Here is a 25,915-nt window from a genome sequence, read left to right as displayed (position 1 = left end):
TATTCAGAGGTGGGGCCTTTAGAAGGTGATTAGGCCATGAGGACCCCTCCCTTATTAATGGGATCGGTGCCTTATAAAAGGCTCTGGAGAAATAGCTAGATCCTTTGCCCTTCTGTCTCCTCTGTCAGTTAAGGACACGGTACTCCTCCCCTCTGAAGGGCACAGCAACAAGGCGCCACCATGGAAGCAGGGTCCAGGCCCTCACCCGACACGAAGCCTGCCAGGGCGTTGATCTTGGACATCCCAGCCTCCAGAGCAGGGTAAGTTCTGCTTTTTATAAATTACCCAGTCTCAGATATTTTGTTACAGCAGCAGGAATGGACTAAGACACAGTACATGCTGGTGACCTTGTGTAAATACCAAAAATGTCCCAATTGGCAGTTCCTGTCCCCACCTGATAGCTCCTCTCAGCCCACACGTGGGGAGACCAGGGGTGCTTGGGGGTCCTCAGTAGCCATGGATGGGAGTTGGAGGATAAATACCCCCAATTCCTCACCTTTTGGGTGGGATATACTGAGAAGTGTTCTATACCATCTCCTGAGGTTCCCAGCAGGGCTGAGCTAGCCAAAGGTCAAGTTATTAAGATTTTCCAGATGGCAATGGCTGAGTGTTAAGCCAAGCCCAGGGCTCTCTGAGGGAATGCCCTATGTGGCTGCACAGGGTGTGCTGAAGCCCCACCATCTTTTCTTGTAATAATTCCGCTTGTTTATTAATCTTATTTTATTTTTAAAAAATTGTTCTTAGCTTAAGCTAGCTCAAGTGGGTTTTATGTTACATACAACTAAAGAAGCTTTGACCAGGCAGGTATGAGAAGACTCAGAGGTTCCCTTTCCTGGGTAGCATTTTTCCATTTTAATGATGCTGCTTTGGAGATAGCACCAAAATGACTCTAATGGAGAAGACTTCAGGAAGGTCTCCTTTGGGAGACTTGGCAGCGCCACGTCTGGCCCAAGGTCCTGCTGGTCCTGGCCCAAAGCACCATTCCAGCCTCTAGCCAGTGAGGTCTTTGTCTTATTTTACACTGCTATAACAGAATGCCACAGGCTGGGAAATGAACAGAAATTTATTTGGCTCCTGGTTCTGGAGGCTGGGAAGTCCAAGATGGAGGGGTTGCATCTGGTGAGGAACTTGTTGCAGTGTCATCCCACGCAGAAGTGTCAGAGAGCCAGAGAGAACAATGCGGCCAACTCGTAGCCTCAGGCTCCTCTGTCATTGTCATTGTCATTAATCCTTCCACGGGGTGGGGCCCCATGACCTAAACCCCTCCCATTAGGCCCCGCCTCCCAACACTAAACCCCTCCCATTAGGCCCCGCCTCCCAACACTAAACCCCTCCCATTAGGCCCCACCTCCCAACACTAAACCCCTCCCATTAGGCCCCGCCTCCCAACACTAAACCCCTCCCATTAGGCCCCGCCTCCCAACACTAAACCCCTCCCATTAGGCCCCGCCTCCCAACACTAAACCCCTCCCATTAGGCCCCGCCTCCCAACATTGTTGCATTGGGGATTAAGTTTGCAACACATGCTTTTTGGGGGATGGATTCAATACAGAGCAGTCTTGGATTCAGTTTTTCAGCAAGACTTACACACACCTTTCGATGGAAAGAAATGGGTCACAGAGAAGGCAGCATTTGGTCCAAAATCCCAAGGTTGAAAACCACCAAAGGCAACTTGCTTCCAAGGCTCCAACTGCATAATTCAGAAAAAAGACAACCTGACCATGGAAAGTGTTACCCCAGTGCCTGGAGGGCAGCCTGGAGACTGCTGCAGAGGCCATGGAACTATTTGGTGGCCCAAAGGATGGGAAATTATGACCATAAACAACCAAAGAGCAAATACAGAAGGGGAAAAATCTCCTGGATGAAGCAGGTATAGAAAATTGGTTTTGTTTCAGGCACAAACTCTCATCCACTGTCAGAGACTTTCTAGAGGCCTGGGATTGATGAGTGAGGTCTGACAAGGACGTAGAGTGGGGAGAATGAGCGGCAAGCTCTTGGCATGCTGGGAAGGAGAGTTCTCGTTGGTATCACTGCCTCTGCTCCTGTAGTGAGCTGCGCACAACATTATTTTGAAGCTGGAAAGGTAGTCTGGGGCCAGTGACACAAGAAGAGCTTTCAGTGCTGAGAATGAAAGAAGGAGCCTCACTCTGTCGCCCAGGCTGGGGTACAGTGGCGTGATCTCAGCTCACTGCAACCTCCGTCTCTCGGGTTCAAGCGCTTCTCCTGCCTCAGCCTCCCAAGTAGCTGAGACTACAGGCATGTGCCACCACACCTGGCTAATTTTTGTGTTTTTAGTAGAGACATGGTTTTACCATGTTAGCCAGGCTGGTCTCAAACTCCTGACCTCAGGTGATCCACACACCTCAGCCTCCTGTAGTGCTGGGATTATAGGCGTGAGCCACTGTGCCTGGCCTAACTTTGGTCTTTAAACCTTTTAACATCTTTTTTTTTTTTTTTTTGAGATGGGGTCTTGCTCTGTGCCCAGGCTGGAGTACAATGGTATGATCACGGCTCACTGCATCCTCTGCCTCCTGGGTTCAAGCAGTTCTCTGCTTCAGCCTCCTGAGTAGCTGGGATTACAGGTACCCACCACCACACCCGGCTACTTTTTGTATTTTTAGTAAAGACAGAGTTTCACCTTCTTGGTCAGGCTGGTCTTGAACTCCTGACCTCATGATCCACCTGCCTCGGCCTCCCAAAGTGTTGGGATTACAGGCATGAGCCACCGTGCCTGGCCTTAACATCTTTATTTTTGGCTTTGTTCTTCCCCCAAACTGACACATCCTCCTCCTTGTCCCTTCCCTGACTTGAAATCCCATTTCCTTCACCAATTTCAGTTCTACTTCCCCCGCCCCAACTCCTCCATGGGTCACCCTCATGCCAATGGCTTCTCCTCACTCTCTGTTAAAGGAGAAGCGTCCAGTGTGACCTGGCATTCATTGCCAAGTATACTCTCTGGTCTGTGATGTCAGCGATCCAGCTCACCAACATACTGTTGAAGCATGCAGATTCAGCACAGTGCTGGCCACTGCAGGAGACCCAGAGCAGCTGCTCACCTATGACTTGGTGTATGCATCCCAGAAGGTTCTAGAACAACTCAATATACTGGCCCCCAGAGTGGTACCACAGTGCCCTCTTCCTGGACTGGCTGTCTTCTTCTTATGGGTCTCCAGCAGATGGGTGCCTGTTAGAGGATCTGGGAGGAGCTGAGCCTTGGGAGTGGCTACGGCAGAACCTAGGGCAGGACTTTCACAGGGAGGTCTCTTGGGTCAAGGTCTGAGCACCTTCCTGTCCCCTGTGTTCTTGAGCCAGCTGGAATTCAGCTAAAGCAGTAATGGTTGACATTGTGATCAGTGGATTAGAAGGGACGTGGTCACTGTGTCTGGAGTGAATGCTCTTGGCACAAGCTTTTGTGCTTCTATAAGTAAAAGCAGCGACAGAAAGCCAGATTCCTCCCACATCCTGTTTTTCTTCTCGATGCCAGAATTCAAAGTGCTCGCCATCCCCTGCCACCATCAAGCCTCTAGGTTGGCAGTTGGTGGAAGTAGAGAGAAGAAGCAGACATGAAGTGAGGGGTCAGGCCAGCTTTCTGGGTTTGAAGCCTGGGTCTGTGACTTACTAGACTGTGTAACTGTGGACAAATTACTTAACTTCTCTGGACATCATTGTCCGTTTCTGTAGAGTGGAATAATAAGAATCCCTCTCTTAAAGGAGTGCTGTGATGATTAATGGGTTTATACGTGTTACGGCTTAGGAGAGTGCAGAGGAGACACCCAACCATTGTCCCAGCACTAAGAACTCCACTCATGGGGACAACATGAACCTGGCTTCTGAGGAAGTGTCTCCCCTCTGTCCCCCTTTCACTCACAGCTTTCCAAACAATTTGCAAGAGTCCGTCTTCCCCTAAAACCCAGTCTGGGGAGGCAAGATTCACAGCCTGTGTCCTAGAGAATAGAGAGGGGAGTTGCTTGGAGGGAGGCTGATGTTTATTAGAGCTTCCGTTACTCTCTCTGCCTCTGTGATCTTGACAAGTCGCATGGCGGCCTGGAGACATTCACATCTGAGTGGTTTTGTTTACATAAGAAGACTAGATGAAGGGCAACCAGCTGAGATTTCATAAGGATTTCCATGGCATCACTGGGGGACCAGGGAGCCTGCAGGTGGAACTCACGGCCTGGGAGTTGCTGGTGGGTGTTGGGAAGTGCTTGTCTGTACAGTGCATGGACGGGGCAGGCAGGGAACCAAGGCTGTGGCTTGGGAAATGGTGAAGAAGCCCAGGAACAACTTGGAGCTGACGTGGGCTCCTTCCCGGCTTCCTTCCCTCCTCCAGCCCCTGGAGGGGATGACTCCTCAGGGCGCATGGTCAGGCACTGAGGGCCTGTGGTCAGTGGGAGAGGAGGTCCAGAGCATCCTTGAACTTCCTGCCAAGCTTGTCACTAGCTGACCAGGTGGTGTAGACAGCGACAAGAGAAGGGGCTTTTTGAAAAACAAGCTGTTGAAGTGAAGACACATGAACCCAGCATGCACCCCTATGCTGTTGACCCTGGAGGGGCCTGGCTGCCTCCTGCCCTCGCCCACCCATGCGGCACATTCCTGATCCCTCTCCATGGCCCAGTTCAATTGTCACCTTCACCACACAGCTGTCCCTGACCATCCCCAGACACAAGTGCTCTCTTCCTCCTTTGGGCTTCTGAAACTCTTCTCAACGGGCTGTGTCACCAGCATCTGAAACACACCCCGCCACAGAGTGGGCCATCTGCGAAGGCTGGCCGAGGCGAAGGACAGATGGCTGCTGGGTGTGCTGGGGCAAATTGTGTCCCCCCCAAACTCATGTCCGTGCAGAGCCTAAGACGATGACCTTATCTGGAAAGAGGGGCCTTTCAGAGGTGATGATGTCCTACCGGATTATGGTGGGTCTGAGTCTAATGATTGTGTCCTTATAGGAAAAGGGAATTCAGGCACACAGACACACACAGGGAAGCCGTGTGTTGAGGAGGCAGAGGTAGGAACAATGCAGCTGCAAACGCAGGATTTGGGTAGCCACCAGGAGCCAGGAGAGGCAGGAAAAATCTTCCTCTAGAGGGAGCACAACCCTGCCCACACCGTGATTTTGGAATGGGCCCCCAGAACTGGGAGAGAATAACTGTCGTTTTGACCTCTGGCTGTGGTCCTTTGTTTTGACAGCCCCAGGACTCATTCAGGTGGACCCTGCTCCAGCCCGGATGCCCGGCCGTCAGGGTAGGTGGCCAGGGTCATATCACGCGCTGGATGCCCTGGCCCCCTGCCCATCATGGCCAAGGCCCCGCCGTTAGCCCAGGTCAAGCAGTTCGCTTCCTGTTGACCTGTTCTTGGCTAAAACTAGGGATGACGATGAGGGGCGACACCCAGAGGCATCTCCACTGCAGATGGAGGCTGGGAGGGCGGGCTCTGGAGTCTGACAGACCCAGGTTCAGATTCTGCCTCTGTTACTAGCTAAGCACAGTGACCTCTGGGCTCTCTTCCCTTCTTCGAGCCTCAGTCTTCCCATCTGTAAAGAATGGCACCGAAAACAGTACCCTCGTCAAAGTGGTGTCCTTAGGATTAAATGAGATGGAAGAAGGCACATGCCACGGGGCCTGGTGCATCGCCAGGGCCTCTTGGTGTTCTCCATTGTTGTGTGGAGAGGTTGGCACCATGCTTGGCACATAGGACATGCTCCATAAACGGTCATGGCAGCAATTATATTCATTCATGATGACGAGGGAGTATTTGCAGTGTCGCCGTCCCCAGAAGTCAGGGTGAACAGTCCCCTAAGGCTCACCCCCAATTTTGAGGTTAATTTCCCTGGGAGCTGGGACCAAGGAGGGAGAAGGGAGCTTTGTTTGGTAACAGAGAAGATCTGCCCAGCGGCTCCCAGTGATGGTGGCTGATCAGCCCGATGGGACGCCTCAGCCCGGGAATGTTTTCTTTCCATCCGTCTCTCGGAGACATTTTCTTGCCAATCAGGGCGTTGGGAAGGCGGGTGGGGAACAATGGAACGCGTTGTCCTCACTCCCCGCTGCCTCGGCTTCGCCGACAGAGTTCACTCAGCGTGTAATCCTTGAGGCATGTGAAGCCTGCGGCAGCGAGGGAGGAGGAGAAATCGCCTCGCGTCAGGGAATTAGAAACAGATTGCTGGACGGGGCCAACGTGTCCCAGGTGGGCCCTGCACGGGCACCACTGGCAAGTCTTCCTGGAAAGGTGTCCAAGAAATGCAGCCGGCCGCTGGGGCTGTTGCAGACTGACATGGCTTTAATGACAAGGCCCCTTGTCAGGCTGGACTGACCCAGGGGGACAGAAGCAGCCCCCAGCGCAGAGCCTTTTCCCTCCTGCCTGCTCATCTGTCTTGACTTCTGTGTCCATAAAGGAGGCTGCTGTCTATGCATGCAGAGGGGAAAAACCCAGGTGGGTCAGGCTGGAGCTGGAGGTCGGAGGAAAGAGCAAGGCAGGGGCCTGCACCTGCTCCTGGCTTCACCAGTGACCCATGGTGTGACCTTGGCCTTGCCCCTCTTCCCTCTGCATCTCGGCTTCCTGTGTAGAATGTAAAAATGGGCACAAGAAGCCATGCTTGCACTGCATGAAGGAGACAGCAAGGGCACCGTCTCCTCAGGAGCTAGAATGCAGGAGAGGGGGCAAATGTGGAGAGAATTTAGTCCAGTAGTTCCTAGCCCTGACTGCAGGGCTGGGTCCCCCAGGAGTTACCCAGCCCCCGCCTGGTTCGCTCAGGCAGGACCTGCAGGGCTGCATGTGGAGGATGGCCCTTAATAACCTCCTGGATGGCTCTAACGCAGAGTGAGTGTGAAGGGATGATCTGGGCTGTCTTCTCCCGAGTTCACGCGTTCTCACAATTTCCACGCGATTTGTTTGCTCACCCGCTCCCTGCACCTCCTGCTTCACTGTCTTCTCGCCTCCTCTTTCTGCAGCTCTCTGCACAGTGCACTGGCTCCAAGTACAGCCTCTGCAGCCGGATCTTGGATGGAGCCTGCGTTTGCCACATCCCATCTGTGGGCCCTTTGTGCCTCAGTTTCTTCATCTGTGAACTGAGCACAGTCAGCTCCCTAACTCTCAGGGTAAATGTGTAGAGCCCTCAGTGTCTGGCAGGCTGCAAGCTAGCCTGTCACCACGGGTGCTCCCAGTGTAGACCTTCTGTGGTGTTTGCCAGACTTGGAAGCTCCAGGTGGGTGTTTTCAACAGAGATGGAGAGAGAGAGAGACAGAGAGAAAAAGAGAGACACAGAGAGAGAACTAGAGGGAGAGTGAGAGAGAGGGAGAGAGAAAGATTTAGTAGCAACTGCTCAACTTTTTGTGAAGCATTTAGGACGACAGGTTGGGTGGGAGGGAGGCCAAGAGGACAATGCTTGCGTCTCCACCTCCTCAGGAGGGAACCCTGCGGGACATTGATGGGGCTACCCCTGCTTGGCTTCTCGGAGTTGGTTCCACACCTCCTCACCTTTTGGAGGAGGGAGTGGCTTTACTGCTATTAAGTTCAGGACAGATTCAGACTATTTGTTATTGGTCGTAAGTATTAGCATTTAACAATAATGATGATGGGCTGCCCCCAGGGTACGGGGCTCCAGGCAGGTATTTTTTGCTAGGCTCCTTTCTTTATGGACAATCTGAATGACTCTAAAGTCGTGTAGATTCTGGGGGCCCAATCTCATGAGACCTCAAACAAGACACAGACAGTCCCCCTCCCACGATGGAGTGAGGGGGCAACAGGCATTCCGCCTGCTCCTGGACTCATGATAGGGTTACATCTGGATGAACCCGTCGTCAGTTAGAAATATTCTAAACCGACTTACAATATTTTTTATGTATGATGGGTGTATCGGGATGTGACCCCATTGTAAGCAGAGGAGAATCTGTATGCTGCCCTGGTCAGTGGTGCCAGGCCTGGCCACTGGACTCTTCAGGGTGACTCCATACGTACAAGTCTTTTTTTCTTTTTTTCTTTTGAGATGGAGTCTCACTCTGTTCCCCAGGCTGGAGTGCCATGGCACAATCTTAGCTCACTGCAACCTCTGCCTCCTGGGTTCAAGTGATTCTCGTGCCTCAGCCTGCCAAGTAGCTGGGATTGCAGATGAGTGCCACCACACCTGGCTATTTTTCGTGTTTTTAGTAGAGATGAGGTTTCACCATATTGGCCAGGCTGGTCTCAATCTCCTGGCCTTTTGTGATCCACCTGCCTCGGCCTCCCAAAGTGCTGGGATTATAGGCGAGAGCCACCAGTCTTGAAGCGGCTCAGGGCCTGTGGTGGTCAACCTTTTGAAAAAGTAGAGTTGAAAAGTGGAGAGAAGTGAGAACAGAGGCTCACATGGGTCCCACCCTGGCTTGAGGCATACCACTTGGATGGCACTGCCCACCTAGCTCTAGGAAGGCCTGAGCTCCCTGCCTTCAGTGTAGGTCTTTTTCTTTTAAATTGCCATGGAGCTGGTTCTCTTTCCTTTGTGCTCTGTCCTGTTCTCTGACTCCAGTTCCTCTCTCCCCTCCTCCCTCTGGCAGTGTTTCTGATTTGCGCTGCTGGAAAGTAGCAGCAGTGACCAGTGACCCTTACACAAGGCAGGAAGAGGGGAGCTAGGGGGCCCAGACTCTGATGGGGGTGAGTGGGGAGGACAGGGTGGCCACACACCAGACAGGAAGGAATGCCCCTCCTCAGCCGTGGACTTGCTAGCTTTCCTGCAGGCTCTTACAGGCTATTTTCCCTAAGGGCGTGTGAGTCATACCCAGAGCTCACCTCTAACTCCCTTTCTTCCACCCCATGTGCTGCCTCCAGGTCCTGCTCAATTCAGCTGAAGGACTATTTATCTAGCACCTCCCCTGTGATGTTTTTAGGAGAGTCGGCCAGAAAAAATTACAGAATCAAAAATCTGAGTGTTGTCAAGGCCCTGGGAACTTGCTGCCACTTTGCTTTCTGTTCCCGTGGGTTGGGTGTGAGGCTGCACTTTTCATCACACCGGCACCAGCACCAGGTGTTCTGTTTTATCAGGTTTTAAGAGATGTGTCTTTGGGGGGCCCCTTGTCTCACAGGGAATTATCCTCCAAGTTGGAGTCAGGAAGGAGGAGGCCCAGGTCTTGGACGTGGAGGGAAGGAAGTAGAGACATGGGGAAATAGGAACTTTGATGCTCTGCTGGCTGGAGTATGAACTGGAGCAAATCTTTTGAATCTCAAGCTGGTTCTGATGAGGCCAATGCACAGCTAATGTGGTTGGCACTATAGTGTTCCCAGCTCTACCCCAAAGACACCCACCAATGCCCAGAACCTACGAATATATTACTTCACTTGGCAGAAGGTGCTTTGCAGATGTGATTAAGTTAAGGAGTTTGAGTTGGGAAGAGTATCCTGGATCATCAAGGTGGTGCCAATGTCATCACAAGGGTCCTTATGAGAACTGGGCAGGAGAGTTTGCATGAGAGGAGAGGTGAGAATAGAAATAGAGGTTGGAATGATGGGGCCACAAGCCAAGACATGTGGGCGGCCTTCAGGAGCTACAGAAGGCAAGAGGACAGCTGCTCTCCTGGGGCCTCTGGAGAGAGCCAGCCCTGCTGACCCCTTGATTTTTGCGCAGCAAGAAATCTCATTTTGGAATTCTGACCTTCAGAATAAATGTGGTGATACTAAATCTGTGTTGTTTTAAGTCACCAAGTCAGTGATAATTTGTTGCAGCACGAATAGGAAGCTAATATACCCAGCAGCAATTTTGCTTCCCTGTGCATATTTACATGTATATTTTTAAACAGAGGGGGTCTCGCTGTGTTTCCCAGGCTGGTGTGCAGTGGCTATTCACAGGCGAGATCATAGTGACATAGAACCTCGAACTCCCAGACTCAAGTGGTTCTCCTGCCTCAGTTTCCCAAGTACCTGGAACTATAGGTGCACACCTTCCCTGTATACATTTTGAGGCGTCCTCACCATGTTCGTAAGGGGGCATGGGGTGAGGATGTGGTGGTGGTGTGGGGGTGCTGTGTGTGTGAGACCCCTGGGGGAGTGGTGAACGGGAAAGGGCCAGGGAGGCATAATATGGAACAAGATGCATCTTCACCCAAATTGGAAACTACGGGTCTGCTATGCACAGAGCACCCCCCGCAGGACCCACAAGATGCTTAGTGGGAAAACAGGACAAGAAATGATAAATAAAAAGCTCTCTTTGTTTGGTGAAGCAGGGTGTGGAAGGGGCCCCAGGGGTGTTCTCAGAAGCTGGGTAGACTTTGTCTTCCAGTCCAGGTGCTGATTTTCTGGCTCTGTTCCATTGGTGACAGCTCTTTGAGTCCAGCGCTTTTTGGTATGAATATTATCCTCAAGAAGATGTTTTAAGCAATCCATATGCACACCACAGCCCAAGAACACCCTTACATCTGTGGAAACTCATGAGGCAGGATAAGATGCTGCCTGTCGGGGCTAGGAGCGGGGCCAGGGAGGGAGGGGCCTTTGTGAAGCCTCCCTGGAGAAGGGTCTCGCATGGTCCAGTGACAGCAATGCACCCCGAGTTGAGCGGTAAGAGTTAATCCTTGCCACCTCCTGCCCTGGAGCCCCAGAACAGAAAGGAAGGGGTTTCCAGGAGTCCTTGAGAAGCAGAGGCTGGGAGGGCTGTGGGAAGCTTCCATTTGGGTGAAGGAGGCACACCTCCCCCGTCTCCTGTTAGGATTCAGCCATGAAAGCTCAGCTGGCCAGGTGGAGCCCACGCAGCTGCCCAGTGGTGGGGATGCGGGTGTGATGGGGTGGGGGACCTGGTCTGACCTGGTGGTCTGGAGGTCTGACTGCGATCACCAGGCTCAGCACTAACGGAGTGGCAGGAAAGGGCCTGGATGCCCTGCTTAGAGCATGCTGTGATGGGACGTTTCAAGGCTGGGCTGCAGCAGCCAGGCTGGAGCAGAGGAGGCCCAGGGTTTCCACCCGCATCCTAGTGAGGCCAGCCCCAGCTGGCTGCGTCCTGATGGCTGTGCCCCTCCCCAGATGGCCAGTGAGCTGGGGCTGGGGCCGCCCGTGCAGCGAGTCCAGTGTCCCCCCAGGCTCTCTCCTTCGCCCTGCCAAGCCCACCTCCGGAGAAGGGAGAGAGAGCCCCCTGCTTGGGAGGTGAGAAGCAAGTTCACTCAAAACGTCAGCCTCAGCAGAGCCTCTGCCTGCCGGCCTTCTAGATAAACACAGTGGTGTTTAAAAAATCCATGGGGAGGCGTTTTGGCCTGAAGGGAGGGAAGGTTCCAGGCCTCACTCTGAGCTGAGCTGGGATCGACGCATTCCCAGGACAAATTAAAGCCTCAGTCCACCATGTCTGAGGGCCATTTCTGGGTTCTTCCGGGGGTCTTGCAACGGGAGGCAGCCACTTAGCCGGCCCTTGACCACGGCAGAGCGGCCTTTGCGGAGGCTGCTGGGTCCCCTGCTGGAACGTGGGACTTGATGGAAAAACTGAGCCCACGAGCACACGCAGAGGAAATTCCAGGGAGCGATGCTGACAGGCTTGTCTTGGAAAGCGGCTGGTTACTTTGGCCCCAGCCCAATTCTCCCGCTCTCCTCTGCACCGCCCTCCCACCCCTCTCTGCACTGCCCTCCCACCCCCCATCTTTGCTTTTTCTCTCAAAAGAAAAAAATAACGAAACCAGAGAGGCACAACGGAATCAAACAGAAAAATCCCAACTTTAGAGAAAAGTGACGAATCCCTAGCGGCATCAGATCACCAGGGCCCTCACAGGCGCTTGTCTGCTTGCTGGTTAAAGACTGACAGGCCGGTGCACAGGGCCACCTACGAGGGCCAGGGGCAGGCACGTTAGAAGCTCCCATCTTCCGAGTCCTCGCGACCTGCCAGCACTATCTTTTTTCTTGAGGAGTAGCTCAGCACTCACTGCGGCTCAGTGAGTTATCCCACATGTGTGTCCTGGCGTGACCATGCCCAGGTGGCAACACAGCCCGCTCCCAGTGCCCTTGGGGCTCCCTGGTCCTCCCACTCAGCCAGTGGCCTCCTGCAGCTGACTTTTGTCTTCAGCTTTGTATCCACGGACTCTTACAGCATGACCCATTTCGTGGAGGCTTCTTTCACTTACGATGTCTGGGTGGTCCCTCTGTGGGGCTGGGGATGGCAGGGACTTGCTCTTTTCCTTTGCTGGGCAGAATTCCATTCTATGAAGGTGTCCCAGGTCACGGTGCCCCTGCCGGTTGATACACATGTGGGCTGTTTTCATTTTCTGGACGCTTTGGATAAAGGTGCTATGAGCTTTCTTATGCAACGTCTTTTGGTGACCGAGTTCGTTGTATGTGTCTCAGGATCAAAACAGTTCCAGGACATGCATCCAGTTGTCAACATTCCACCTCATAGACAAGAAAACTGAGGCTCAAACTTTTCATGCCTGGTTCCAAGTCCCAGACTCGGGAGTGGGGCTGGGATTCAAACCAGATGCATGTGATGGAGACCTGCCCCCTGAGCGCTTTGTAATGTCTGCTCAGGGCACAGCGCCTCAGTGGCGAAGTGGCCAAGGACTCCAGGGTTTCAAAGTGCAGGAGATGTGTCTGGATGGGGGGCCCAGCTCCTCCTCTTCGGCAGAGGAGCAGCTGGCTTATCCCAACTAGGTTTCGAGCCTTCCCTGCTCCCATCCTCTCTGAACCCCACCTAAGCCCCAGCTGTGCGCATACGGCCCCTGACAGCTGTATTATATGTCCTGGGGAAAGGCAGGATCTCTCACCATTGGGGAAAATCCCTGTAAATCCTGTGACAAACAGCTCTAATCTGGTGTTTAATGCAGAGCCTGATGCCGGCTGCAGTGAGGGAGGGCGCGCTGGCGCTGGGGAACACGACTGTGCCAAGGCTGGAGGTGCATTTGGCCCCTGCGAGGCCATCGCCCTGCTGACCCTAAGCAGGCAGCCAGCAGGGCATGGCCGGAGGCTGCTCGGCTTCTCCACTGCATGGCTTGCTGACCTCGGGGTGCGTGGGGAATGGTAAGATAATCATGAGAAACCAGAGCTTGGCCTTGATGGATGTTAGCTGGCCTTAGCGTTTTCAGTTGTCCGAAATTGGGACGCTCTGTCCCACAGGCACCTTATCTGAATACCTTATCGGAGGCCCTGAGGGCCAGATCCGTTTCAGAATTCAGAATCTGTTAGCTTTTAGAACGTTAAGTCAGTGCTTATGTTGCATGTCATTAGCAGCCCTGTGGGATCCTGGGCCGGACGGGGCAGTGAGACTCACGAAAGTTTCTTCAGCCACCGCGTGGCGCACACAGCCATGGCTTGCCTCGCCTCAGCACAGGCGGCTTTGCTGACCATGGGTTGCGCTTGCTGATGCCACTCAGATGCATGGGATCTCAGCATCTGCAAGTTCAACTGCACACGCTCAGCACTGTGTGGGTGGCCTGGGGGTGTGAGTGTGGTGTGCGTCTTGTGTATGTGACTGTGTGGAGTGTGTGTTCTGTGTATGTGTGTTGTGTGTTGTGAATGTGTGTTGTATATGCGGTGTGTTGTGTGTATTGTGTCATGTGTGCAAGTGTGTGGTATGTCTGTGTGGCATGTGTGTGTTGTGCATGTGTGTGTTGTGTGTTGCATGTGTACATGATGTGGTTTGTGGTATGCATGTGGTCTATGGTGTGCATGTTTGTGTGGTGTGTGTCAGTGGTATGTGCATTGCATGTGTGTGTGCTGCATGTGTGAGTGTTGTGTATGTGGTGTGTGTTATATGAGTGTGCTGCATGCGTGTGTTGTGTATGTGGTGTGTGTGGTATGTGTGTTGCCTGTGTATGTGCTGCGTGTGTGTGGCATGTGTGTTGCATATGTGAATGTGTGTTGTGTATGTGGTGTGTGTTGCATGAGTGCCTCGTGTGTGTGTTGTGTATGTGGTGTGTGTGGCATGTGTGTATGTTGCATACAGGAGTGTGTTGTGTGTGTGCTGCATGTGTGTGTGTTATGTGTGTTGTGTGAGTATGTATTGTGTACGTGATGTGTGTTATGTATGTGGTGTGTGCTGGGTTTGTGTGGTTGTGTGGTGTGTGTTGTGTTTGTGTGGTGTGTGCGTGTTGTGTATGTGGTGTGTTGCGTGCATGTGTGTTGTGTATGTGTTGTGTGTTGCGTGAGTGTGTGGTGTGCATGTGAGAAGCTGCTGCTCTGTCAGTGGGTCCTGGTAAGCTCAGCCCGCCTAGTGAGCATCTTTCTCAAGGAGGTGAGGGTCTCACCCCTGGAGAGGTGCATTTTTCTTGTACCTTTTCCGGCCACTGCCTGTGCTTATGCAATGAAGGAACGGTCTGTCCCCACGTGACAGTGAGAACAGCTGCTCTGGCTTGCGGGTTTGGTGCATGATTTAATTGGCTTTCGATGGGTTTTGCCCCATGTGCTGACCAGTGACAGTAGTGATGCTAGTGAAATGAAGCATCCCCATGGCTCCTCCTTCCACCTTCATGACAACTCTGTAAGGTGCATGGAAGTTTGCATCCTGGCTGTCTAACTGACGGGGAACCGGGGGCTTGTGGGGCCAGGCAGCCTGAGATCATGCAGCAAGCCTGGCAGGCCTGGCTGGGACTCACACCCGCCAGGCTGCTGCGGACCCTGCAACCTTGTCATTTACCACTGAGTCACAAACCACTCAGACTTAGGGGATGGGAACAACAACATTCATTCATTTTCTGCTCGTGAACTGTACTTTGGGCAGGGATCTGCAGACATAGCTCATCTCTGTCCTGTGTGGTGTTAGCTGGGGGTGCTCCAAGCTTAGAGGTGAGTTGATGGTGGGGTTCTGGAATTTGCTGAAAGTGTGTTTACTCCTATGTCTGGTGTTGAGGCTGCTTGTTAACTGGAACCTTCATTAGGGTCTCTCATCTGGAACCTTTGCACACGGTCTGCCTCATGGCTGCTTGGGCTTCCTCCCACCATGGAGGCAGAGTTCGAAGCATACAGGGTGGACACTGGTGGCACTTCTGCGGTCTAGTCTTGGCAGTCATTTCTGCCGTACCTTACTGGTTGAGACAGTCACAGACTTCCTCTTGGACCTGGGCACATGTTCCCCACCACTCGACTTGGGGAGCATCAAGGTCACGTCCTAAAAAGAGCATGTGGCCTGAGATATGTTGTGGTGGCCCTCTTTAGAAAATGCAAATGGCCACCAAAGCTACTGCCTACCTCAGAAGTGTCCAGGGTCTCTGGAGGACATTCAGGTCCACTGCAGCCTTCAGAAGCCTCCTCCTGGGACTCAAACAGCCACATGCTGCCTGGGAACCTCTGTGTGCATCTCAGACCTCCTGGACCCTTTAAACTGAAGATACTTAGTGGTACTCTTATTGATAATAATCTTTAAAATAATTTAAAATGTAATTTATATTTGTTCATTTATAAACAGATATATATTACACAATTATATTTATCATAAAGCTCCCATATCAATCATATATATCTATATAATTTTATATTTTATTTAGGTAACACATGTGTTATATATGATGTTTTTATTTATTAATTTTACATAATTGTTATATAGAACAAATATATAATGAATGTAAGTATATTTATATTTATTAATTAAAGTGTTTATTTATATGAAACATTTTAGAATAAGCATAAAATTCACCACGTTAATTAGTGGTAATATATTACCTCTAAAGAAGATTAGACATTATTATCATATTGAGGATCTCTGTCTAAGTATTCGTTGTTCAAAAGTAATTTCAGCAAGAACCATGCATTTTCCAGGAGGAAGGATTTTCTAGGGACACATCTCGGGATATTTCTGGGGAGTTTAGTCAGAGCTATAGGTTGTTTTCAGCACAATGGGAAGAGTTACTGGCTATGAAAAGGGAGCGGTCGGAAGATCTGCTGTCTAAGGCTCCTAGCTAGTGAGTTATCCCACGTTAGAATGGTTAAGGAGGGGGGTTATCCCACGTTAGAATGGTTAACGGAGGGGGGTTATCCCATGTTAGAATGGTTAACGGAGGGGGGTTATCCCACGTTAGAATGGTTAACGGAGGGGGGTTATCCCACGTTAGAATGGTTAACGGAGGGGGGTTATCCCACATTAGAATGGTTAAGGAGGGGGGTTATCGCACATTAGAATGGTTAAGGAGGGGGGTTATCTCACGTTAGAATGGTTAATGGAGGGCAGTTATCCCACGTTAGAATGGTTAACGTGCGCAGTGGCTCAAGCCTGTAATCCCAGCACTTTGGGAGGCCGAGACAGGCGGATCACGAGGTCAGGAGATCGAGACCATCCTGGCTAACATGGTGAAACTCCGTCTCTAGTAAAAAAAATACAAAAAACTAGCCGGGCGAGGTGGTGGGCGCCTGTAATTCCAGCTACTCGGGAGGCTGAGGCAGGAGAATGGCATAAACCCAGGAGGCGGAGCTTGCAGTGAGCTGAGATCCAGCCACTGCACTCCAGCCTGGGCGAGAGAGCGAGACTCCGTCTCAAAAAAAAAAAAAAGAGTTCGGGATCAGCCTGGCCAACATGGTGAAACCCCGTCTCTACTAAAAATACAAAAGTTAGCTGGACTTGATGGTGCACACATGTAATCCCAGCTACTTGGGAGGCTGAGGCACAAGAATCACTTGAACCTAGGAGGTGGAAGTTGCAGTGACCTGAGATCACACCACTGCACTCCAGCCTGGGCGACAGAGCAAGACTCTGTCTCAAAAAAAAAAAAAAAGAATGGTTAATGGAGAGCGGTTATCCCATGTTAGAATGGTTAAGATTTAGGGGGGGAAATCCCATAACAAACATAGAAACAAATAAAAAATTCCACATAGGCTCCTAATGGATTGTCTAAATGCAAGAATGGACCATTTTGTTTAATTTCTTTAAAAAGTCGTGAGCACCCAGGGCTGGAAGGAAGCGTGGAGACCAGGTAATCCTGTGCATCTTAAATTGGGAGGCGCGCAGCCCCAAGGGTAGATGGAACGGACAGGGGGAGCCACAGTGTAAACATGCTAAGCTTTGGTTTTTCCTAGACGCCAAGTAATCCAAAACATTTCCAATATTCAAACAAACATGGATATTCTTTGGAGTAAGATGTAAAATCTCCATAAGTTTTTAGAATAGAACAGAATACTTCAAAGAAATTCCACTTCTCCCAACTCTCAATTCATTCCATGTGCGGGGCTAGAAAGCCCCGATTTTTCACTATGTTCCAACACCCTGGGGCAGAAACTGTTGGTTACCAACACCAAAGCCCGGGTCAACACCTTTCTTCAGCTACAAAGACGGGATGAGCCAGATATGTGCATTCTCAGGCTTCTTTGCAGCCAGGGTGCCTGGTGACCCCGTTCTGGTCAATAACTCAAGGGGGAGTCAGCAGGGGCTTTCAGGGAAGAACTTTCTTCCTGTATAAAGGAAAGGAAGCTGTGTGGGGACTCATGCAAAGAGTTCCTTTTTGTGCTATCCCAGCCCTGCTCCACTTCCTGCCATTGATTATAGTTGAGGTGGCTGGTGGTGCAGCAGCCACCTTGGGGCCATGAGGTGATAATCCAGGGGAGAATAGTTGAGAACAGCAGAGCAGAAAGACAGAAAGGGCATGGATAAGGATGACACAATTGTGGTGCCAAGCCCACCCCAGAACCACCTATTTACTGGCTTTTAAAATTCAGATACAATGCTTTTGTTTTATCATCTAAGCCATCCTTCATCCTTGCATCAGAATGCCTCCTAACTGATACACACTCCACATTATTGCAGCGAGAAATAACTCATGCAACAGCCAAAACGTGTAGTATAAATTCATGTTACCACGAAGCCAGAGAGTGACGGTCTCACTGTCCCAAAGCATTGATCGGTGTGACCTAAACTGTCACAGCAGTTACAGCTTCTTGAGGCCAGGCCTGGGGGCAGTTCATGAGCAGTACCTCTTAAACATCTCGACGGCTCTGTGAACCAGCCTCTGTTCCTTCCTCTAGTGTGCAGAGGAGAAAACTGTGGCATGGAGAGAGAGAGTAACATGTCCAAGGTCACACGGCTCTGTCATCTCTGAGCTGGAGGAGCCCAAATCTGAGCCCAGACCCTTAACAACTAACCTCTCCGTGCTTCCTATATGTCTTTGCTTGGAGGCAAGGCTGCTGTATACTCCCAGCATACCTCCTCTCCAAGAAATCCCAGCACGACTCTAAAAAACAGGAAAAGAAAAAAGAGGAAACCTCTTTTTCTTTTTTTTTTGTTTTTGAGACGGAGTCTCGCTCTGTCGCCCAGGCTGAAGTGCAGTGGCCAGATCTCAGCTCACTGCAAACTCTGCCTCCCCGGATTCGCACCATTCTCCGGCCTCAGCCTCCCGAGTAGCTGGGACTACAGGCGCCCGCCACCTCGCCCGGCTAGTTTTTTGTATTTTTTAGTAGAGACGGGATTTCACCATGTTAGCCAGGATGGTCTCGATCTCCTGACCTTGTGATCCGCCCGTCTCGACCTCCCAAAGTGCTGGGATTACAGGCTTGAGCCACCGCGCCCAGCCGGAAACCTCTTTTTCAAGCAACACGGCGGTTCCATTTTTCAGACAACACACCTGTTCCCCACTCCCAGGCAGGCCGCCTACTATTTATCTGGGGCGGCATCAAAGATGTCCAGTGTTGTAAGTTTTTCTTTCCTGCAGGTAGGCAGTTTCTAAATGGACAAATCACGTTTTTGATCTGAAAATAACACATGAAAGACATAAAAAAGAAAAAAAAATGTTCAGTAGGTTTATAGGCTTTCTGTTATGCCAATAAACAAAGGAGGCAGGACGAGTTGACTGACCTCCAAACATGAGAAGTGCTCATCAGAGAAGCTGGGGAGGGTTCCTGAAAAGGAACTTAGCTCAAATTTAGCTTGAATGAAACACTGAGTCATATTCTTGTCTGGATAAACGTGGGGAAGTAAGTCGGTCTTCTGGAGAGACAGGAGGTGAATTTGCTCTTCCAGAATATAACCCGGTCTTGTCAGTATCTCCCACAGTGTGGGTCTCCATAACAACAGAGACATGAAATGGGACCTTTTCAACCAGTGTTTCAGCATTTTTTTCTCTTATTGGTACAATCAGAGTTCCCAAGAACTACCTCCTCAAATTGTTACTGGTTTCAAATGGAAACACTGATGAATTTAACACTCACAGAACAAAAGAGTGACCATATATATTTTTAAAGTTTGATATTTTGGCTGGGCATAGTGGCTCACACCTGTAATCTCAGCACTTTGGGAGGCTGAGGCAGGAGGATCACGAGGTCAGGAGTTTGAGACCAGCCAGACCAGAGCGAGACTCTGTTTCAAAAAACAAAGAAAGAAACAAACAAGTTTGATTTTTTAAGTTGTAGAATGAATGTAACTTGATTCTGAAATTTAATGAGGATAATAACGGTAATATTGAGCATTTTAAGTGCTTCCTGTATGCCAAGAATTTTGAAAAGTGGCATGGGCATTAGCTTGCTATCCTTGTAAGAATTTTATAAGTTGGTTCCAGTATTATCCCTATTTTACAGATGGAAAAACTAAAGCCTAGGTGCCTTGTTTGAGATCACACAGCTGAAGAATTCGCATCTAATCTTAGGTCTGTCTGATTCCAGAGCTGTGTTCTTTACATACCAGTCTATTTTGAAATGAAGTGTTTTTACTTCAGGTCCTCACAAGAGCGGACCCTGAGACAAGAATTTTTTTTTTTCAGACGGAGTCTCACTCTGTCGCCCAGGCTGGAGTGCAGTGGCGTGATCTGGGCTCACTGCAAGCTCCGCCTCCCGGGTTCACACCGTTCTCCTGCCTCAGCCTCCCCCAGGTAGCTGGGACTACAGGTGCTGCCACCACGCCTGGCTAATTTTTTGTATTTTTAGTAGAGACGGGGTTTTACCGTGTTAGCCAGGATGGTCTCGATCTGACCTCGTGATCCGCCCGCCTCGGCCTCCCAAAGTGCTGGGATTACAGGTGTGAGCCACCGCGCCCGGCCGAGACAAGGATTTTGATGTAAGGGCTTTATCTGAAAAGGCCCCACAGGAAGTGCTGATAGGAAGCTGGGAATGAGAAGCAGGAAAGGGCCAAAAGCCAGTGCCAGGCATGTCCATGAGCAGGTTATTATCATGGGCAATTGGGGCTCAATCCTGCTGCAGGGATGGCGTGGAAAGTCTTCCACCTGGGGGCTGAGGAAGCTGCCTGGTCCTGGTAGTCTCCGACCCCACCCTCTATTCTTCCTCGGTTGCAGGCTGTTCTGGAGCCATGACCAGCCCAGCAGTCCCAACCTGCCCCTGCATGCCCTCCCATGCACCTTTGCCAGCAACTCTGGCAGAGGATTGCATGTACTGCTGGTAGAGAACTGTCAGCCCGCACAGGATGAGGCGTTCTGAGGAAACACAAGCCAGGGGTATCAACTGTGTGACACTATGACAACAGAAGCTGCAGTCCAATTTGCCTAGTACCAGGACTCACAATGCAACATTTTGACTTATTTTTGCAGCATTGTAAGCACTGAAATAATAACAATTCACTATCACCAGAGTTTGTGTAACTTGGGGATGGCTTAATTTTAGAATGCTTATTAACATAATCGATGGATAATCGGATTACCTCAAGAGATGTTCAAATAAACACCCATTTCTATTAAAACTGGTAAATAAGAATCCTCAGCAGCAGGAACAAAAAGGCTCTCTTCTAAATCAGGAGTTGTGTTAAGCTGAGCACCACACTGGTCACAAAATCACTTTAGACATCACGCACACTCCCATTACTATTTAATATTGCACCTGCCCAAAATAAATGCATTTTGAAAATTTGTAATGAAAAATGAATTCAGGACAGACGCAGTGGCTCGCACCTGTAATCCCAACACTTTGGGAGGCCAAGGTGGGCAAGATTATGTGAGGTCAGGAGTTCAAGACCAGCCTGGCCAAAATGGTGAAACTCTGTCTCTACTGAAAATACAAAAATTAGTCGGGCTTGGTGGCCCATGCCTATAATCCCAGCTACTGAAGAGGCTGAGGTAGGAGAATCGCTTGAGCCCAGGAGGCGGAGATTGCAGTAATCTGAGATGGTGCCACTGCCCTCCAACCTGGGCAACAGAGAAAGACTCCATCTGGAAAAAAAAAAAATTAAATGAAATTGAGACTCTCATAAACACAGATCAATCCAAATAAATCAACTAACGTACCTTATTCTAATTGTTCTGAGATCAGAACAAACTATACCCTGAAATAATATTGTTACATACCACCAATAATTTATAAAAACGTATGTTAAAATAGATTTAAAAGTTTTGTTCAGAATCACAACACAAAATGAGAAACAGTCAAGAGTAAACTTAACAAGAAATGTAAATAGTTACATGAAGAACATGATGCAATTATGGAGATTAAAAATAAGAATTGATTAATCTGCTTATGGTCAAAATTTCAAAAATTAATGTATTCATTAAATGTTGTCTTAAAACCAACCCCCACAGGTATTAGATTGGACCTCATGAAATTTCCATTTTCGTAGGTCAAAGATAGATAAACATTGGTGATATCATATGGCTCCACTTCATATTCTTGAAATTTATTCTTCTAAATGAAATGCATATATTCTAAAGAGGTAATAGATATATTTGATTTAGATATTCTAAATAGATAATAGATGTAAATACTGTATATAGATAATACATTCTAAATAGATAATAAGAATATTCTACTGTGAAAGAATATTCTGAAGAAGAAGACTAAGGAAGGGGGTTTGCTTCCCTAGGTGTTTTTATTAAATTCTTCCAGATAATAGGGTCCTTATCAGGTTTGCATGTCTAACAGTTCTGCCTTTTCCTGGATACCATAGGACAAAGAAAGCAGGACATGATTTTGATAATTTTTTTTTTTCTTTCTGAATAGCATTGGGATGGTTGGTTTGCTGTCTGGAAGAAAATCAACGTAGTAACCCACATCACATTATAGATTAAAATAATTTCTTCGTTCATTAAGAATTAATTTGTAAAACAAACAGAAAATATGTTAGAAAAGTGTCTGCTTGGCCGGGCGTGGTGGGTCATGCCTGTAGTCTCAGCTCTTTAGGAGGCCGAGGTGGGCAGATCATGAGGTCAGGAGTTTGAAACCAGCCTGGCCAACATGGTGAAACCCCGTCTCTACTAAAAATATAAAAAATAGCCGGGCGTGCTGGTGGGTGCCTGTAATCCCAGCTGGTTGGGAGGCTGAGGCAGGAGAATTGCTTGAACCCGGGAGGCGGAGGTTGCAGTGAGCCGAGTTCGTGCCATTGCACTCCAGCCTGGGCAGCAGAGCAAGATTCTGTCTCAAAAAAAAAAAAAGAAAAAAAAAAGAAGAGTGTCTGCTTTATGCCTGAGATCTGGTTGGAAGAAACAGGCATGTATGCACATGCAGAGACATGTACACACACGCACACACACAACACAGGCACACACCACAGAGGAAAGAAAGACAGGTTTGATAAGGTAAACATTTCAAACTTCAACCGAAAAGAATAGCCAGTTAATAGAACAGAGAAAACAAATATGACAAAGATATGTTTCACGGATTCTTATCAGTTTATATAAATTGTTTATAATAGATGACTGGATGGAGGCTAGACACAGAATATATATAAGTCCCAAAGTAGAATTTAGATGCAGCTTTTCTTTGATTGCTGGGTAGATTGAATAAATTAAAACAATAAAACCAATTAAACAAAAAATTTACTAAGATGAACAATTTCACATGTATAAAACCAGTGAAAATTTAACAAAAATATATGAGTATCTGTGTATATTTATGCATATATATACAAACCCATATATATGTATATGTGTGTATCTGTATGGGTATATATTTGTATATATATGCTGATACACACATATAACATATATATACACATGCCAATATATATACATGCTAATATATGTACACTGATATATAGACATACCATACATATATACACACACATACATGCACATATATCCCATACATACATACATATATATATATATATCACTGGCATATAAATCAGTAACTGCAATGGCAATATTATGTTTTAAACATGATCAGTATTTTTAAGTAATAAAATAGTTTCATGTGAAATACATACAACTTGAAAACACTCTTGTTCTGCCATCTTTTGTCCAGAGTGAGCCAGGCCTGAGCTCATTGGATAAGGCACTCCTCTGGCCTTCCCGATTGGTGGATAGGTTGGCACATGCTCTACATTCATCCAATCAGAACTCAGCACAAAGCTTTTTTTGGTAGTGTGTGGAGCTGGGTGCTGCTTCTCTCTGGGGATGAGCGGAGTAGCATGGAGTCCCATAGATGGTGTTGGCAGCCACTGGTGGCTTTGAGGACAGCCAGGTTTGGGACAGAGCTGACACCATGAAAAGCCAAAGAGAGAGAGATGCTATAGGTAACTGGTCTCTCATTTACAAAATGTGCACTGTTCTCCTCTTCCAACCTCCTGTTCAGATTCTGTGTTTCAGATATCTCCTCCCATTGGTGGTTTACTGTTTTACTTTTTAAAATTGCATATTTTGATGAACAAAAGTTTTAAATTTCGATGAAGTCCAGCTTATCAGTTGTTTCCTTTTTGATTAGTGCTTTTCGTGTCTGGTTTAAGAAATCTTTGCTTATCCATTGATTTTTAAGGCAATGGTCCTTAAATGCTTCCACATTTTATTTGAGGGGTGTTAGTTCACTTCGCATTCATGGCAAACAGAATAGCTGGCTTATTCCCTGACACCCTCACTTATTCATGGATTTCAGCGTTTTAACTTCCTCAGAGGGACACCTGTCTCTTGTGGGGCTTTGGGAAAGAGTTGTAGGTTTATGGACTTGAGATGACTGGGTGAGATTCCCACCTCCACTGGCAAGTGAATTCATTCAGATGGAGATTCTTTGAAGGAAGATTTCCTTCGGTTTCAGATATAAAAGTGGAGAGTAGTTAGGTTTCACCAGAAAAGTCTGTCTTTGAGCTACGGGAGTTTTCAGACACTGTGTCTCTGTTTATAAAATAAACAGTAAAAAGAGGACATGAGAGAATGAATTTTAATGAGATCATTGGATGGGAGGGGCACCCAGTGTTCATTGTATCTCATTGCCCTGTGGAAAAAAAAGGAAACCTAAAGCCACCATCATATAGAAACAGTGGCAATGTTCAGATGCAGCCCTCCCAAGATGACTCCGTAACAGCCTCTTCAAAGAAAAGAAGTTTGCTACATGAGAATCCAGACTTCTTTAATCATGTAACTAAAGAGAGCTAAAACATATAAAGCAGTTCCCTTTGAGAGCAGAAATGTCTACCTTTCCTGACTATGCCTTCATCCTTTAAAAGAGAAACAAAAAAACATGGAAAGAAACTTTGTAGAAACACTAGATGAAATTTGTTTTCTTGCTTTCCTCTCCCTTGGCTTATTTTTGTCTCTTTTATTTTTCTTTCCCCACATGTTCCATTCTCACTAGGTTACCTCCCTGTGTCAGAGGCATGTGAACCAGAACAACTCCACCTTAAACAGGGGCTGGGTTTTTGTTTGTTTGTTTTTGTTTGTTTGTTTTGAGACGGAGTCTCGCTCTGTCACGCAGCCTGGCGTGCAGTGGCGCGATCTCGGCTCACTGCAACCGCCGCCTCCTGGGTTCACGCCATTCTCCTGCCTTAGCCTCCCGAGTAGCTGGGACTACAGGCACCTGCCACCTCGCCCGGCTAATTTTTTTTTTTGTAATTTTAGTAGAGACGGGGTTTCACTGTGTTAGCCAGGATGGTCTCGATCTCCTGACCTCGTGATCCGCCCGTCTCGGCTTCCCAAAGTGCTGGAATTACAGGCATGAGCCACCACACCTGGCCAATACGAGCTGTTTAAGATGGAGTAAAATAAGGCTAACACCTGCTGGGCTTCATTCCCAGATGGTTAAGGCATTCTAACTTATAGGAGGTCAGCACAAGCAAGATACAGGTTTCTCCTTGCCGATAAAACAGGTTGTAGTAAAGAAGTCGGCCCAAACCCATCAAAACTAAGATGGCCACGAGAGTGACCTCTGATCTTCATCACCGCTACCCTCCCACCAGCAACATGACAATTTACAAATGCCATAGCAACATCAGAAAGTTATTCGTCATGGTCAAAAAAGGGGAGGCATGAATAATCCACCCCTTCTTTCGCGTATCATCAAGAAATAACCATAAAAGTGGGTAACCAGCAGCCTCAAGAGTTTATGGAGTAGCTTGTTCTATGTAGTAGAGCCAGTTTTGGAGTCTATGCAGTAGCCATTCTTTTATTCCTTCACTTCTTTTATTTATTTATTTATTTATTTTGAGACGGAGCTTGCTCTGTCGTCAGGCTGGAGTGCAGCGACTTGACCTTGGCTCACTGCAACCTCCGTCTCCTGGGTTCAAGCTATTCCCCTGCCTCAGCCTCCAGAGTAGCTGGGACTACAGGCATGCGCCACCACACCAGGCTAAATTTTTTTTTGTATTTTAGTAGAGATGGGGTTTCACCCTGTTGGCCAGGATGGTCTCAATCTCTTGACCTCATGATCCACCCTCCTCAGCCTCCCAAAGTGCTGGGATTACAGGAGTGAGCCACTGCGCCCAGCCATTCCTTCACTTCTTAACAAACTTGCTCTCACTTTACTCTGTGGACTCACCCTGAATTCGTTCTTGAATGAGACCCAAGAACCGTCTCTTGCGGTCTGGATTGAGACCCCTTTCCTGTAAGGCCTGGGCCCCTGGCTCTCAGTCCCTTCCTCTTTAAGACGGGGTAATAACAACACTTACCTCCCAGGATTGTGGAAGAATCTGATGAGTGGGTACCAAAAGGTCTCAGAACAGTCCAGAAAGTCAACCAAAAATAAAATTCTAGCCCCCCACAGCCATCTGAATGAACCTCTACCCCTCCTCTTGACAAGGGCATTGGAACCTATTCAAATTATACATTATGTTGATTTTACATTTATTTATTTATTTATTTTGAGAGGGAGTCTTTCTCTTGCACCCAGGCTAGAGTGCAATGGTGCGATCGTGGCTCACTGCAGCCTCCGTTTCCTG

The 25,915-nt window shown here is 48.7% G+C and overlaps 1 long non-coding RNA gene across 1 annotated transcript in view; it reads left to right on the top strand.

The window, feature by feature from the left end:
- Nucleotides 1–25,915, top strand: part of LOC117088170 — a 51,717-nt gene that overhangs the window by 2,481 nt on the left and 23,321 nt on the right. Inside the window, exon 3 of the long non-coding RNA XR_004439033.1 lies at nt 129–260. This is a non-coding gene — a long non-coding RNA (uncharacterized LOC117088170). The remainder of the gene's footprint in view (nt 1–128; nt 261–25,915) is intronic.

Source organism: Trachypithecus francoisi, unplaced genomic scaffold (genome assembly GCF_009764315.1).
Source record: "Trachypithecus francoisi isolate TF-2019V2 unplaced genomic scaffold, Tfra_2.0 Lachesis_group10, whole genome shotgun sequence".
Classification (NCBI taxonomy): Eukaryota; Metazoa; Chordata; class Mammalia; order Primates; family Cercopithecidae; genus Trachypithecus; species Trachypithecus francoisi.
Note: the sequence above shows the minus strand (reverse complement) of the source record. Positions and strands in the feature narration are given on the sequence as shown.